Genomic DNA, 14449 nt, shown 5'->3' with positions numbered 1-14449 from the left:
CAACAAAAAAAACACGTTGGTGTCAAGCTCGTTGGTCTAGGGGTATGATTCTCGCTTAGGTTGTGAGAGGTCCCGGGTTCAAATCCCGGATGAGCCCTATTGCAGATCCTTTAACAATCTCAAACAGGCAGATCTCGGGCCATTGGTCAGTGCGCCAACTGCCACCTCTTTGGCGGTGGACGAGGTGGCTGAATGGTTTAGGCGATGGACTGCAAATCTATTGTGATATGCACTAGATGGTTCAATGTCGCACAACATTTATTCATTTAGAAAACCTGCAGAATGTTGGCGCAAATCTGACTTCCACCAACAAGGATATTGATTCAACTGTCATACACTTGAAATGACATCCAGCCCCTAAACTAAATGAATTCCACATGCTCTGCATTGGCCGGGAATCCAACCCGGGTCAACTGCTTGGAAGGCAGCTATGCTCACCACTATACCACCAATGCTATGTGCAGCTCATCAGAAACATGGAGACATCGATTCATATCTTGACCGTAATTTTGCTGGAAAGTGAAAAGTCTTTGACCAATCGGATCGTTGGTATAGGTGTATGATTATGGCTTAGGTTGCGAGAGGTCCCTGGTTAAAAAATCTATCATTTTAATCGGTACCGGTTACCTCCAGATTAGTCCCGTGACACTTGTGGGGAATGTAGGGCAAAGCGGAGAATATTGTGACAAGTGGGATCACATTAGTTTGTAGCCCAAAGGTTTTGGATTCTACAAACAGAAGTTGGCACATAGACGGTTCCGACTTCAGACGAGTCCCCTGACACTTGTGGGGGACTTAGAGGAAAAGTGAGAATACCACTGTGTTCGTGGGGATCTCCCCTTTCCAGAGGGTGGTCATACGAATTTGTAGGTCAAACGGTTCGGAAGCTACAGCTGTTTTTGTGAGAAAACCGATTATAGGTATGTCTCATGGTTTGACAAACACCGCTCTAGGTCCACCATCTTTCACTGCAGATGCGAAGGTGTAACATAAGCAGTTATGGAGAATTTAGACGGATACGATGCGTCTCAACGTTTCTAGTTGAAAACGAATCGATTTTAATGGGTATTTTTTACATTCATTTACGTTGATTCACGCTCACAAGTATAGCACAAACACTCACATGAGGTTCTATCTTTCCAAGCACCGTGGACACGTCAATCGATATCCTCACTGTCATTGCTGCAGAAAGCAACAAAAAAAACACGTTGGTGTCAAGCTCGTTGGTCTAGGGGTATGATTCTCGCTTAGGTTGTGAGAGGTCCCGGGTTCAAATCCCGGATGAGCCCTATTGCAGATCCTTTAACAATCTCAAACAGGCAGATCTCGGGCCATTGGTCAGTGCGCCAACTGCCACCTCTTTGGCGGTGGACGAGGTGGCTGAATGGTTTAGGCGATGGACTGCAAATCTATTGTGATATGCACTAGATGGTTCAATGTCGCACAACATTTATTCATTTAGAAAACCTGCAGAATGTTGGCGCAAATCTGACTTCCACCAACAAGGATATTGATTCAACTGTCATACACTTGAAATGACATCCAGCCCCTAAACTAAATGAATTCCACATGCTCTGCATTGGCCGGGAATCCAACCCGGGTCAACTGCTTGGAAGGCAGCTATGCTCACCACTATACCATCAATGCTATGTGCAGCTCATCAGAAACATGGAGACATCGATTCATATCTTGACCGTAATTTTGCTGGAAAGTGAAAAGTCTTTGACCAATCGGATCGTTGGTATAGGTGTATGATTATGGCTTAGGTTGCGAGAGGTCCCTGGTTAAAAAATCTATCATTTTAATCGGTACCGGTTACCTCCAGATTAGTCCCGTGACACTTGTGGGGAATGTAGGGCAAAGCGGAGAACATTGTGACAAGTGGGATCACATTAGTTTGTAGCCCAAAGGTTTTGGATTCTACAAACAGAAGTTGGCACATAGACGGTTCCGACTTCAGACGAGTCCCCTGACACTTGTGGGGGACGTAGAGGAAAAGTGAGAATACCACTGTGTTCGTGGGGGTCTCCCCTTTCCAGAGAGTGGTCATACGAATTTGTAGGTCAAACGGTTCGGAAGCTACAGCTGTTTTTGTGAGAAGACCGATTATAGGTATGTCTCATGGTTTGACAAACACCGCTCTAGGTCCACCATCTTTCACTGCAGATGCGAAGGTGTAACATAAGCAGTTATGGAGAATTTAGACGGATACGATGCGTCTCAACGTTTCTAGTTGAAAACGAATCGATTTTAATGGGTATTTTTTACATTCATTTACGTTGATTCACGCTCACAAGTATAGCACAAACACTCACATGAGGTTCTATCTTTCCAAGCACCGTGGACACGTCAATCGATATCCTCACTGTCATTGCTGCAGAAAGCAACAAAAAAAACACGTTGGTGTCAAGCTCGTTGGTCTAGGGGTATGATTCTCGCTTAGGTTGTGAGAGGTCCCGGGTTCAAATCCCGGATGAGCCCTATTGCAGATCCTTTAACAATCTCAAACAGGCAGATCTCGGGCCATTGGTCAGTGCGCCAACTGCCACCTCTTTGGCGGTGGACGAGGTGGCTGAATGGTTTAGGCGATGGACTGCAAATCTATTGTGATATGCACTAGATGGTTCAATGTCGCACAACATTTATTCATTTAGAAAACCTGCAGAATGTTGGCGCAAATCTGACTTCCACCAACAAGGATATTGATTCAACTGTCATACACTTGAAATGACATCCAGCCCCTAAACTAAATGAATTCCACATGCTCTGCATTGGCCGGGAATCCAACCCGGGTCAACTGCTTGGAAGGCAGCTATGCTCACCACTATACCATCAATGCTATGTGCAGCTCATCAGAAACATGGAGACATCGATTCATATCTTGACCGTAATTTTGCTGGAAAGTGAAAAGTCTTTGACCAATCGGATCGTTGGTATAGGTGTATGATTATGGCTTAGGTTGCGAGAGGTCCCTGGTTAAAAAATCTATCATTTTAATCGGTACCGGTTACCTCCAGATTAGTCCCGTGACACTTGTGGGGAATGTAGGGCAAAGCGGAGAACATTGTGACAAGTGGGATCACATTAGTTTGTAGCCCAAAGGTTTTGGATTCTACAAACAGAAGTTGGCACATAGACGGTTCCGACTTCAGACGAGTCCCCTGACACTTGTGGGGGACGTAGAGGACAAGTGAGAATACCACTGTGTTCGTGGGGGTCTCCCCTTTCCAGAGGGTGGTCATACGAATTTGTAGGTCAAACGGTTCGGAAGCTACAGCTGTTTTTGTGAGAAAACCGATTATAGGTATGTCTCATGGTTTGACAAACACCGCTCTAGGTCCACCATCTTTCACTGCAGATGCGAAGGTGTAACATAAGCAGTTATGGAGAATTTAGACGGATACGATGCGTCTCAACGTTTCTAGTTGAAAACGAATCGATTTTAATGGGTATTTTTTACATTCATTTACGTTGATTCACGCTCACAAGTATAGCACAAACACTCACATGAGGTTCTATCTTTCCAAGCACCGTGGACACGTCAATCGATATCCTCACTGTCATTGCTGCAGAAAGCAACAAAAAAAACACGTTGGTGTAAGGCTCGTTGGTCTAGGGGTATGATTCTCGCTTAGTGTGTGAGAGGTCCCGGGTTCAAATCCCGGATGAGCCCTATTGCAGATCCTTTAACAATCTCAGACAGGCAGATCTCGGGCCATTGGTCAGTGCGCCAACTGCCACCTCTTTGGCGGTGGACGAGGTGGCTGAATGGTTTAGGCGATGGACTGCAAATCTATTGTGATATGCACTAGATGGTTCAATGTCGCACAACATTTATTCATTTAGAAAACCTGCAGAATGTTGGCGCAAATCTGACTTCCACCAACAAGGATATTGATTCAACTGTCATACACTTGAAATGACATCCAGCCCCTAAACTAAATGAATTCCACATGCTCTGCATTGGCCGGGAATCGAACCCAGGTCAACTGCTTGGAAGGCAGCTATGCTCACCACTATACCACCAATGCTATGTGCAGCTCATCAGAAACATGGAGACATCGATTCATATCTTGACCGTAATTTTGCTGGAAAGTGAAAAGTCTTTGACCAATCGGATCGTTGGTATAGGTGTATGATTATGGCTTAGGTTGCGAGAGGTCCCTGGTTAAAAAATCTATCATTTTAATCGGTACCGGTTACCTCCAGATTAGTCCCGTGACAGTTGTGGGGAACGTAGGGCAAAGCGGAGAACATTGTGACAAGTGGGATCACATTAGTTTGTAGCCCAAAGGTTTTGGATTCTACAAACAGAAGTTGGCACATAGACGGTTCCGACTTCAGACGAGTCCCCTGACACTTGTGGGGGACGTAGAGGAAAAGGGAGAATACCACTGTGTTTGTGGGGGTCTCCCCTTTCCAGAGAGTGGTCATACGAATTTGTAGGTCAAACGGTTCGGAAGCTACAGCTGTTTTTGTGAGAAAACCGATTATAGGTATGTCTCATGGTTTGACAAACACCGCTCTAGGTCCACCATCTTTCACTGCAGATGCGAAGGTGTAACATAAGCAGTTATGGAGAATTTAGACGGATACGATGCGTCTCAACGTTTCTAGTTGAAAACGAATCGATTTTAATGGGTATTTTTTACATTCATTTACGTTGATTCACGCTCACAAGTATAGCACAAACACTCACATGAGGTTCTATCTTTCCAAGCACCGTGGACACGTCAATCGATATCCTCACTGTCATTGCTGCAGAAAGCAACAAAAAAAACACGTTGGTGTCAAGCTCGTTGGTCTAGGGGTATGATTCTCGCTTAGGTTGTGAGAGGTCCCGGGTTCAAATCCCGGATGAGCCCTATTGCAGATCCTTTAACAATCTCAAACAGGCAGATCTCGGGCCATTGGTCAGTGCGCCAACTGCCACCTCTTTGGCGGTGGACGAGGTGGCTGAATGGTTTAGGCGATGGACTGCAAATCTATTGTGATATGCACTAGATGGTTCAATGTCGCACAACATTTATTCATTTAGAAAACCTGCAGAATGTTGGCGCAAATCTGACTTCCACCAACAAGGATATTGATTCAACTGTCATACACTTGAAATGACATCCAGCCCCTAAACTAAATGAATTCCACATGCTCTGCATTGGCCGGGAATCGAACCCGGGTCAACTGCTTGGAAGGCAGCTATGCTCACCACTATACCACCAATGCTATGTGCAGCTCATCAGAAACATGGAGACATCGATTCATATCTTGACCGTAATTTTGCTGGAAAGTGAAAAGTCTTTGACCAATCGGATCGTTGGTATAGGTGTATGATTATGGCTTAGGTTGCGAGAGGTCCCTGGTTAAAAAATCTATCATTTTAATCGGTACCGGTTACCTCCAGATTAGTCCCGTGACACTTGTGGGGAATGTAGGGCAAAGCGGAGAACATTGTGACAAGTGGGATCACATTAGTTTGTAGCCCAAAGGTTTTGGATTCTACAAACAGAAGTTGGCACATAGACGGTTCCGACTTCAGACGAGTCCCCTGACACTTGTGGGGGACGTAGAGGAAAAGTGAGAATACCACTGTGTTCGTGGGGGTCTCCCCTTTCCAGAGGGTGGTCATACGAATTTGTAGGTCAAACGGTTCGGAAGCTACAGCTGTTTTTGTGAGAAGACCGATTATAGGTATGTCTCATGGTTTGACAAACACCGCTCTAGGTCCACCATCTTTCACTGCAGATGCGAAGGTGTAACATAAGCAGTTATGGAGAATTTAGACAGATACGATGCGTCTCAACGTTTCTAGTTGAAAACGAATCGATTTTAATGGGTATTTTTTACATTCATTTACGTTGATTCACGCTCACAAGTATAGCACAAACACTCACATGAGGTTCTATCTTTCCAAGCACCGTGGACACGTCAATCGATATCCTCACTGTCATTGCTGCAGAAAGCAACAAATAAACACGTTGGTGTAAGGCTCGTTGGTCTAGGGGTATGATTCTCGCTTAGTGTGTGAGAGGTCCCGGGTTCAAATCCCGGATGAGCCCTATTGCAGATCCTTTAACAATCTCAGACAGGCAGATCTCGGGCCATTGGTCAGTGCGCCAACTGCCACCTCCTTGGCGGTGGACGAGGTGGCTGAATGGTTTAGGCAATGGACTGCAAATCTATTGTGATATGCACTAGATGGTTCAATGTCGCACAACATTTATTCATTTAGAAAACCTGCAGAATGTTGGCGCAAATCTGACTTCCACCAACAAGGATATTGATTCAACTGTCATACACTTGAAATGACATCCAGCCCCTAAACTAAATGAATTCCACATGCTCTGCATTGGCCGGGAATCGAACCCGGGTCAACTGCTTGGAAGGCAGCTATGCTCACCACTATACCACCAATGCTATGTGCAGCTCATCAGAAACATGGAGACATCGATTCATATCTTGACCGTAATTTTGCTGGAAAGTGAAAAGTCTTTGACCAATCGGATCGTTGGTATAGGTGTATGATTATGGCTTAGGTTGCGAGAGGTCCCTGGTTAAAAAATCTATCATTTTAATCGGTACCGGTTACCTCCAGATTAGTCCCGTGACACTTGTGGGGAACGTAGGGCAAAGCGGAGAACATTGTGACAAGTGGGATCACATTAGTTTGTAGCCCAAAGGTTTTGGATTCTACAAACAGAAGTTGGCACATAGACGGTTCCGACTTCAGACGAGTCCCCTGACACCTGTGGGGGACGTAGAGGAAAAGGGAGAATACCACTGTGTTCGTGGGGGTCTCCCCTTTCCAGAGAGTGGTCATACGAATTTGTAGGTCAAACGGTTCGGAAGCTACAGCTGTTTTTGTGAGAAGACCGATTATAGGTATGTCTCATGGTTTGACAAACACCGCTCTAGGTCCACCATCTTTCACTGCAGATGCGAAGGTGTAACATAAGCAGTTATGGAGAATTTAGACGGATACGATGCGTCTCAACGTTTCTAGTTGAAAACGAATCGATTTTAATGGGTATTTTTTACATTCATTTACGTTGATTCACGCTCACAAGTATAGCACAAACACTCACATGAGGTTCTATCTTTCCAAGCACCGTGGACACGTCAATCGATATCCTCACTGTCATTGCTGCAGAAAGCAACAAAAAAAACACGTTGGTGTCAAGGCTCGTTGGTCTAGGGGTATGATTCTCGCTTAGGTTGTGAGAGGTCCCGGGTTCAAATCCCGGATGAGCCCTATTGCAGATCCTTTAACAATCTCAAACAGGCAGATCTCGGGCCATTGGTCAGTGCGCCAACTGCCACCTCTTTGGCGGTGGACGAGGTGGCTGAATGGTTTAGGCGATGGACTGCAAATCTATTGTGATATGCACTAGATGGTTCAATGTCGCACAACATTTATTCATTTAGAAAACCTGCAGAATGTTGGCGCAAATCTGACTTCCACCAACAAGGATATTGATTCAACTGTCATACACTTGAAATGACATCCAGCCCCTAAACTAAATGAATTCCACATGCTCTGCATTGGCCGGGAATCGAACCCGGGTCAACTGCTTGGAAGGCAGCTATGCTCACCACTATACCACCAATGCTATGTGCAGCTCATCAGAAACATGGAGACATCGATTCATATCTTGACCGTAATTTTGCTGGAAAGTGAAAAGTCTTTGACCAATCGGATCGTTGGTATAGGTGTATGATTATGGCTTAGGTTGCGAGAGGTCCCTGGTTAAAAAATCTATCATTTTAATCGGTACCGGTTACCTCCAGATTAGTCCCGTGACACTTGTGGGGAACGTAGGGCAAAGCGGAGAACATTGTGACAAGTGGGATCACATTAGTTTGTAGCCCAAAGGTTTTGGATTCTACAAACAGAAGTTGGCACATAGACGGTTCCGACTTCAGACGAGTCCCCTGACACTTGTGGGGGACGTAGAGGAAAAGTGAGAATACCACTGTGTTCGTGGGGGTCTCCCCTTTCCAGAGAGTGGTCATACGAATTTGTAGGTCAAACGGTTCGGAAGCTACAGCTGTTTTTGTGAGAAGACCGATTATAGGTATGTCTCATGGTTTGACAAACACCGCTCTAGGTCCACCATCTTTCACTGCAGATGCGAAGGTGTAACATAAGCAGTTATGGAGAATTTAGACGGAAACGATGCGTCTCAACGTTTCTAGTTGAAAACGAATCGATTTTAATGGGTATTTTTTACATTCATTTACGTTGATTCACGCTCACAAGTATAGCACAAACACTCACATGAGGTTCTATCTTTCCAAGCACCGTGGACACGTCAATCGATATCCTCACTGTCATTGCTGCAGAAAGCAAAAAAAAAACATGTTGGTGTAAGGCTCGTTGGTCTAGGGGTATGATTCTCGCTTAGGGTGTGAGAGGTCCCGGGTTCAAATCCCGGATGAGCCCTATTGCAGATCCTTTAACAATCTCAGACAGGCAGATCTCGGGCCATTGGTCAGTGCGCCAACTGCCACCTCTTTGGCGCAGGACGAGGTGGCTGAATGGTTTAGGAGATGGACTGCAAATCTATTGTGATATGCACTACATGGTTCAATGTCGCACAAGATTTATTCATTTAAAAAACCTGCAGAATGTTGGCGCAAATGTGACTTCCACCAACAAGGATATTGATTCAACTGTCATACAATTGAAATGACATCCAGCCCCTAAACTAAATGAATTCCACATGCTCTGCATTGGCCGGGAATCGAACCCGGGTCAACTGCTTGGAAGGCAGCTATGCTCACCACTATACCACCAATGCTAGGGGTAGCTAATCATAAACATGGAGACATCGATTCATATCTTGACAGTAATTTAGCTGGAAAGTGAAAATTCTTTGACCAATCGGATCGTTGGTATAGGTGTATGATTATGGCTTAGGTTGCGAGAGGTCCCTGGTTAAAAAATCTATCATTTTAATCGGTACCGGTTACCTCCAGATTAGTCCCGTGACACTTGTGGGGAACGTAGGGCAAAGCGGAGAACATTGTGACAAGTGGGATCACATTAGTTTGTAGCCCCAAGGTTTTGGATTCTACAAACAGAAGTTGGCACATAGACGGTTCCGACTTCAGACGAGTCCCCTGACACTTGTGGGGGACGTAGAGGAAAAGTGAGAATACCACTGTGTTCGTGGGGGTCTCCCCTTTCCAGAGAGTGGTCATACGAATTTGTAGGTCAAACGGTTCGGAAGCTACAGCTGTTTTTGTGAGAAGACCGATTATAGGTATGTCTCATGGTTTGACAAACACCGCTCTAGGTCCACCATCTTTCACTGCAGATGCGAAGGTGTAACATAAGCAGTTATGGAGAATTTAGACGGAAACGATGCGTCTCAACGTTTCTAGTTGAAAACGAATCGATTTTAATGGGTATTTTTTACATTCATTTACGTTGATTCACGCTCACAAGTATAGCACAAACACTCACATGAGGTTCTATCTTTCCAAGCACCGTGGACACGTCAATCGATATCCTCACTGTCATTGCTGCAGAAAGCAAAAAAAAACACGTTGGTATAAGGCTCGTTGGGCTAGGGGTATGATTCTCGCTTAGGGTGCGAGAGGTCCCGGGTTCAAATCCCGGATGAGCCCTATTGCAGATCCTTTAACAATCTCAGACAGGCAGATCTCGGGCCATTGGTCAGTGCGCCAACTGCCACCTCTTTGGCGCAGGACGAGGTGGCTGAATGGTTTAGGCGATGGACTGCAAATCTATTGTGATATGCACTACATGGTTCAATGTCGCACAAGATTTATTCATTTAAAAAACCTGCAGAATGTTGGCGCAAATGTGACTTCCACCAACAAGGATATTGATTCAACTGTCATACAATTGAAATGACATCCAGCCCCTAAACTAAATGAATTCCACATGCTCTGCATTGGCCGGGAATCGAACCCGGGTCAACTGCTTGGAAGGCAGCTATGCTCACCACTATACCACCAATGCTATGGGTAGCTAATCATAAACATGGAGACATCGATTCATATCTTGACCGTAATTTTGCTGGAAAGTGAAAATTCTTTGACCAATCGGATCGTTGGTATAGGTGTATGATTATGGCTTAGGTTGCGAGAGGTCCCTGGTTAAAAAATCTATCATTTTAATCGGTACCGGTTACCTCCAGATTAGTCCCGTGACACTTGTGGGGAACGTAGGGCAAAGCGGAGAACATTGTGACAAGTGGGATCACATTAGTTTGTAGCCCCAAGGTTTTGGATTCTACAAACAGAAGTTGGCACATAGACGGTTCCGACTTCAGACGAGTCCCCTGACACTTGTGGGGGACGTAGAGGAAAAGTGAGAATACCACTGTGTTCGTGGGGGTCTCCCCTTTCCAGAGAGTGGTCATACGAATTTGTAGGTCAAACGGTTCGGAAGCTACAGCTGTTTTTGTGAGAAGACCGATTATAGGTATGTCTCATGGTTTGACAAACACCGCTCTAGGTCCACCATCTTTCACTGCAGATGCGAAGGTGTAACATAAGCAGTTATGGAGAATTTAGACGGATACGATGCGTCTCAACGTTTCTAGTTGAAAACGAATCGATTTTAATGGATATTTTTTACATTCATTTACGTTGATTCACGCTCACAAGTATAGCACAAACACTCACGTGAGGTTCTATCTTTCCAAGCACCGTGGACACGTCAATCGATATCCTCACTGTCATTGCTGCAGAAAGCAAAAAAAAACACGTTGGTATAAGGCTCGTTGGTCTAGGGGTATGATTCTCGCTTAGGGTGCGAGAGGTCCCGGGTTCAAATCCCGGATGAGCCCTATTGCAGATCCTTTAACAATCTCAGACAGGCAGATCTCGGGCCATTGGTCAGTGCGCCAACTGCCACCTCTTTGGCGCAGGACGAGGTGGCTGAATGGTTTAGGCGATGGACTGCAAATCTATTGTGATGTGCACTACATGGTTCAATGTCGCACAAGATTTATTCATTTAAAAAACCTGCAGAATGTTGGCGCAAATGTGACTTCCACCAACAAGGATATTGATTCAACTGTCATACAATTGAAATGACATCCAGCCCCTAAACTAAATGAATTCCACATGCTCTGCATTGGCCGGGAATCAAACCCGGGTCAACTGCTTGGAAGGCAGCTATGCTCACCACTATACCACCAATGCTATGGGTAGCTAATCATAAACATGGAGACATCGATTCATATCTTGACCGTAATTTTGCTGGAAAGTGAAAATTCTTTGACCAATCGGATCGTTGGTATAGGTGTATGATTATGGCTTAGGTTGCGAGAGGTCCCTGGTTAAAAAATCTATCATTTTAATCGGTACCGGTTACCTCCAGATTAGTCCCGTGACACTTGTGGGGAACGTAGGGCAAAGCGGAGAACATTGTGACAAGTGGGATCACATTAGTTTGTAGCCCCAAGGTTTTGGATTCTACAAACAGAAGTTGGCACATAGACGGTTCCGACTTCAGACGAGTCCCCTGACACTTGTGGGGGACGTAGAGGAAAAGTGAGAATACCACTGTGTTCGTGGGGGTCTCCCCTTTCCAGAGAGTGGTCATACGAATTTGTAGGTCAAACGGTTCGGAAGCTACAGCTGTTTTTGTGAGAAGACCGATTATAGGTATGTCTCATGGTTTGACAAACACCGCTCTAGGTCCACCATCTTTCACTGCAGATGCGAAGGTGTAACATAAGCAGTTATGGAGAATTTAGACGGATACGATGCGTCTCAACGTTTCTAGTTGAAAACGAATCGATTTTAATGGATATTTTTTACATTCATTTACGTTGATTCACGCTCACAAGTATAGCACAAACACTCACGTGAGGTTCTATCTTTCCAAGCACCGTGGACACGTCAATCGATATCCTCACTGTCATTGCTGCAGAAAGCAAAAAAAAACACGTTGGTATAAGGCTCGTTGGTCTAGGGGTATGATTCTCGCTTAGGGTGCGAGAGGTCCCGGGTTCAAATCCCGGATGAGCCCTATTGCAGATCCTTTAACAATCTCAGACAGGCAGATCTCGGGCCATTGGTCAGTGCGCCAACTGCCACCTCTTTGGCGCAGGACGAGGTGGCTGAATGGTTTAGGCGATGGACTGCAAATCTATTGTGATGTGCACTACATGGTTCAATGTCGCACAAGATTTATTCATTTAAAAAACCTGCAGAATGTTGGCGCAAATGTGACTTCCACCAACAAGGATATTGATTCAACTGTCATACAATTGAAATGACATCCAGCCCCTAAACTAAATGAATTCCACATGCTCTGCATTGGCCGGGAATCAAACCCGGGTCAACTGCTTGGAAGGCAGCTATGCTCACCACTATACCACCAATGCTATGGGTAGCTAATCATAAACATGGAGACATCGATTCATATCTTGACCGTAATTTTGCTGGAAAGTGAAAATTCTTTGACCAATCGGATCGTTGGTATAGGTGTATGATTATGGCTTAGGTTGCGAGAGGTCCCTGGTTAAAAAATCTATCATTTTAATCGGTACCGGTTACCTCCAGATTAGTCCCGTGACACTTGTGGGGAACGTAGGGCAAAGCGGAGAACATTGTGACAAGTGGGATCACATTAGTTTGTAGCCCCAAGGTTTTGGATTCTACAAACAGAAGTTGGCACATAGACGGTTCCGACTTCAGACGAGTCCCCTGACACTTGTGGGGGACGTAGAGGAAAAGTGAGAATACCACTGTGTTCGTGGGGGTCTCCCCTTTCCAGAGAGTGGTCATACGAATTTGTAGGTCAAACGGTTCGGAAGCTACAGCTGTTTTTGTGAGAAGACCGATTATAGGTATGTCTCATGGTTTGACAAACACCGCTCTAGGTCCACCATCTTTCACTGCAGATGCGAAGGTGTAACATAAGCAGTTATGGAGAATTTAGACGGATACGATGCGTCTCAACGTTTCTAGTTGAAAACGAATCGATTTTAATGGATATTTTTTACATTCATTTACGTTGATTCACGCTCACAAGTATAGCACAAACACTCACGTGAGGTTCTATCTTTCCAAGCACCGTGGACACGTCAATCGATATCCTCACTGTCATTGCTGCAGAAAGCAAAAAAAAACACGTTGGTATAAGGCTCGTTGGTCTAGGGGTATGATTCTCGCTTAGGGTGCGAGAGGTCCCGGGTTCAAATCCCGGATGAGCCCTATTGCAGATCCTTTAACAATCTCAGACAGGCAGATCTCGGGCCATTGGTCAGTGCGCCAACTGCCACCTCTTTGGCGCAGGACGAGGTGGCTGAATGGTTTAGGCGATGGACTGCAAATCTATTGTGATGTGCACTACATGGTTCAATGTCGCACAAGATTTATTCATTTAAAAAACCTGCAGAATGTTGGCGCAAATGTGACTTCCACCAACAAGGATATTGATTCAACTGTCATACAATTGAAATGACATCCAGCCCCTAAACTAAATGAATTCCACATGCTCTGCATTGGCCGGGAATCAAACCCGGGTCAACTGCTTGGAAGGCAGCTATGCTCACCACTATACCACCAATGCTATGGGTAGCTAATCATAAACATGGAGACATCGATTCATATCTTGACCGTAATTTTGCTGGAAAGTGAAAATTCTTTGACCAATCGGATCGTTGGTATAGGTGTATGATTATGGCTTAGGTTGCGAGAGGTCCCTGGTTAAAAAATCTATCATTTTAATCGGTACCGGTTACCTCCAGATTAGTCCCGTGACACTTGTGGGGAACGTAGGGCAAAGCGGAGAACATTGTGACAAGTGGGATCACATTAGTTTGTAGCCCCAAGGTTTTGGATTCTACAAACAGAAGTTGGCACATAGACGGTTCCGACTTCAGACGAGTCCCCTGACACTTGTGGGGGACGTAGAGGAAAAGTGAGAATACCACTGTGTTCGTGGGGGTCTCCCCTTTCCAGAGAGTGGTCATACGAATTTGTAGGTCAAACGGTTCGGAAGCTACAGCTGTTTTTGTGAGAAGACCGATTATAGGTATGTCTCATGGTTTGACAAACACCGCTCTAGGTCCACCATCTTTCACTGCAGATGCGAAGGTGTAACATAAGCAGTTATGGAGAATTTAGACGGATACGATGCGTCTCAACGTTTCTAGTTGAAAACGAATCGATTTTAATGGATATTTTTTACATTCATTTACGTTGATTCACGCTCACAAGTATAGCACAAACACTCACGTGAGGTTCTATCTTTCCAAGCACCGTGGACACGTCAATCGATATCCTCACTGTCATTGCTGCAGAAAGCAAAAAAAAACACGTTGGTATAAGGCTCGTTGGTCTAGGGGTATGATTCTCGCTTAGGGTGCGAGAGGTCCCGGGTTCAAATCCCGGATGAGCCCTATTGCAGATCCTTTAACAATCTCAGACAGGCAGATCTCGGGCCATTGGTCAGTGCGCC

General features: G+C 45.2%; 21 non-coding genes across 21 annotated transcripts; 9 read left to right on the top strand and 12 right to left on the bottom strand.

Annotated features, from left to right (window-relative positions):
- Window positions 1-383: 383 nt before the first annotated feature.
- Window positions 384-455, bottom strand: trnag-ucc (transfer RNA glycine (anticodon UCC)). Its single transcript has one exon. It is a non-coding gene; the product is annotated as a tRNA-Gly (tRNA).
- A 1120-nt stretch (window positions 456-1575) lies between these two features.
- Window positions 1576-1647, bottom strand: trnag-ucc (transfer RNA glycine (anticodon UCC)). Its single transcript has one exon. It is a non-coding gene; the product is annotated as a tRNA-Gly (tRNA).
- A 1120-nt stretch (window positions 1648-2767) lies between these two features.
- Window positions 2768-2839, bottom strand: trnag-ucc (transfer RNA glycine (anticodon UCC)). The gene has a single exon. It is a non-coding gene; the product is annotated as a tRNA-Gly (tRNA).
- A 762-nt stretch (window positions 2840-3601) lies between these two features.
- trnat-agu (transfer RNA threonine (anticodon AGU)) lies at window positions 3602-3673 on the top strand. Its single transcript has one exon. It is a non-coding gene; the product is annotated as a tRNA-Thr (tRNA).
- A 286-nt stretch (window positions 3674-3959) lies between these two features.
- On the bottom strand, window positions 3960-4031 carry trnag-ucc (transfer RNA glycine (anticodon UCC)). The gene has a single exon. It is a non-coding gene; the product is annotated as a tRNA-Gly (tRNA).
- A 1120-nt stretch (window positions 4032-5151) lies between these two features.
- trnag-ucc (transfer RNA glycine (anticodon UCC)) lies at window positions 5152-5223 on the bottom strand. The gene has a single exon. It is a non-coding gene; the product is annotated as a tRNA-Gly (tRNA).
- A 761-nt stretch (window positions 5224-5984) lies between these two features.
- trnat-agu (transfer RNA threonine (anticodon AGU)) lies at window positions 5985-6056 on the top strand. Its single transcript has one exon. It is a non-coding gene; the product is annotated as a tRNA-Thr (tRNA).
- Window positions 6057-6342: 286 nt separating this feature from the next.
- Window positions 6343-6414, bottom strand: trnag-ucc (transfer RNA glycine (anticodon UCC)). Its single transcript has one exon. It is a non-coding gene; the product is annotated as a tRNA-Gly (tRNA).
- Window positions 6415-7177: 763 nt separating this feature from the next.
- Window positions 7178-7249, top strand: trnap-agg (transfer RNA proline (anticodon AGG)). Its single transcript has one exon. It is a non-coding gene; the product is annotated as a tRNA-Pro (tRNA).
- Window positions 7250-7535: 286 nt separating this feature from the next.
- trnag-ucc (transfer RNA glycine (anticodon UCC)) lies at window positions 7536-7607 on the bottom strand. Its single transcript has one exon. It is a non-coding gene; the product is annotated as a tRNA-Gly (tRNA).
- Window positions 7608-8368: 761 nt separating this feature from the next.
- On the top strand, window positions 8369-8440 carry trnap-agg (transfer RNA proline (anticodon AGG)). The gene has a single exon. It is a non-coding gene; the product is annotated as a tRNA-Pro (tRNA).
- Window positions 8441-8726: 286 nt separating this feature from the next.
- On the bottom strand, window positions 8727-8798 carry trnag-ucc (transfer RNA glycine (anticodon UCC)). Its single transcript has one exon. It is a non-coding gene; the product is annotated as a tRNA-Gly (tRNA).
- Window positions 8799-9558: 760 nt separating this feature from the next.
- On the top strand, window positions 9559-9630 carry trnap-agg (transfer RNA proline (anticodon AGG)). The gene has a single exon. It is a non-coding gene; the product is annotated as a tRNA-Pro (tRNA).
- A 286-nt stretch (window positions 9631-9916) lies between these two features.
- Window positions 9917-9988, bottom strand: trnag-ucc (transfer RNA glycine (anticodon UCC)). The gene has a single exon. It is a non-coding gene; the product is annotated as a tRNA-Gly (tRNA).
- Window positions 9989-10748: 760 nt separating this feature from the next.
- trnap-agg (transfer RNA proline (anticodon AGG)) lies at window positions 10749-10820 on the top strand. The gene has a single exon. It is a non-coding gene; the product is annotated as a tRNA-Pro (tRNA).
- A 286-nt stretch (window positions 10821-11106) lies between these two features.
- trnag-ucc (transfer RNA glycine (anticodon UCC)) lies at window positions 11107-11178 on the bottom strand. Its single transcript has one exon. It is a non-coding gene; the product is annotated as a tRNA-Gly (tRNA).
- A 760-nt stretch (window positions 11179-11938) lies between these two features.
- On the top strand, window positions 11939-12010 carry trnap-agg (transfer RNA proline (anticodon AGG)). The gene has a single exon. It is a non-coding gene; the product is annotated as a tRNA-Pro (tRNA).
- A 286-nt stretch (window positions 12011-12296) lies between these two features.
- Window positions 12297-12368, bottom strand: trnag-ucc (transfer RNA glycine (anticodon UCC)). Its single transcript has one exon. It is a non-coding gene; the product is annotated as a tRNA-Gly (tRNA).
- Window positions 12369-13128: 760 nt separating this feature from the next.
- On the top strand, window positions 13129-13200 carry trnap-agg (transfer RNA proline (anticodon AGG)). Its single transcript has one exon. It is a non-coding gene; the product is annotated as a tRNA-Pro (tRNA).
- A 286-nt stretch (window positions 13201-13486) lies between these two features.
- Window positions 13487-13558, bottom strand: trnag-ucc (transfer RNA glycine (anticodon UCC)). Its single transcript has one exon. It is a non-coding gene; the product is annotated as a tRNA-Gly (tRNA).
- Window positions 13559-14318: 760 nt separating this feature from the next.
- trnap-agg (transfer RNA proline (anticodon AGG)) lies at window positions 14319-14390 on the top strand. Its single transcript has one exon. It is a non-coding gene; the product is annotated as a tRNA-Pro (tRNA).
- Window positions 14391-14449: the final 59 nt, after the last annotated feature.

Source organism: Salvelinus alpinus, chromosome 28, assembly GCF_045679555.1.
Source record: "Salvelinus alpinus chromosome 28, SLU_Salpinus.1, whole genome shotgun sequence".
In the NCBI taxonomy this organism is placed as follows: domain Eukaryota; kingdom Metazoa; phylum Chordata; class Actinopteri; order Salmoniformes; family Salmonidae; genus Salvelinus; species Salvelinus alpinus.
The sequence above is the reverse complement of the archived record's forward strand: the minus strand, read 5'-3'. Positions and strand labels throughout refer to the sequence as shown.